Genomic DNA, 860 nt, shown 5'->3' with positions numbered 1-860 from the left:
TCCGAACTGGGAGCACTGGGAACACTGAACTGGTCTGGACTGGTCCAAACCGGTCTGGACTGGGAGCACTGGGAGCACTGAACTGGTCTAGACTGGTCTCAGCTGGTCTGGACTGGTCCATACTGGTCTGAACTGGTCCGAACTGGGAGCACTGGGAACACTGAACTGGTCCAAACTGGGAGTGCTGAGAACACTGAACTGGGAGCCCTGAACTGGGCCAGACTGGTCCAAACTGGTCCGAACTGGGAGCGCTGGGAACACTGAACTGGTCTGGACTGGTCCGAACCGGTCTGGACTGGGAGCGCTGGGAGCACTGAACTGGTCTAGACTGGTCTCAGCTGGTCTGGACTGGTCCATACTGGTCTGAACTGGCCCGAACTGGGAGCGCTGGGAACACTGAACTGGTCCAAACTGGTCAGAACTGGTCAGAACTGGGAGCACTGGCCACACTGAACTGGTCCGGACTGGTCTGAACTGGTCCGAACTGGGAGCACTGGGAACACTGAACTGGTCCGAACTGGGAGTGCTGAGAACACTGAACTGGGAGCCCTGAACTGGGCCAGACTGGTCCGGTCTGGTCCAAACTGGTCTGAACTGGGAGCTCTGGGAACACTGAACTGGTCCGGACTGGTCCAAACTGGGAGCACTGGGAACACTGAACTGGTTGGAACTGGGAGCGCTGGGCACACTGAACTGGTCCGGACTGGGAGCGCTGGGTTGAACTGGGCTGAACTGGGAGCAGTGAACTGGGCCAGACTGGTCTGGACTGGTCCGAACCGGTCTGGACTGGGAGCGCTGGGAGCACTGAACTGGTCTAGACTGGTCTCAACTGGTCTGGACTGGTCCGGACTGGTCTGAAC

The sequence above is a fragment of the Parus major genome, unplaced genomic scaffold (assembly GCF_001522545.3).
Source record: "Parus major isolate Abel unplaced genomic scaffold, Parus_major1.1 Scaffold614, whole genome shotgun sequence".
Classification (NCBI taxonomy): domain Eukaryota; kingdom Metazoa; phylum Chordata; class Aves; order Passeriformes; family Paridae; genus Parus; species Parus major.
This window is presented reverse-complemented; position numbering follows the sequence as displayed.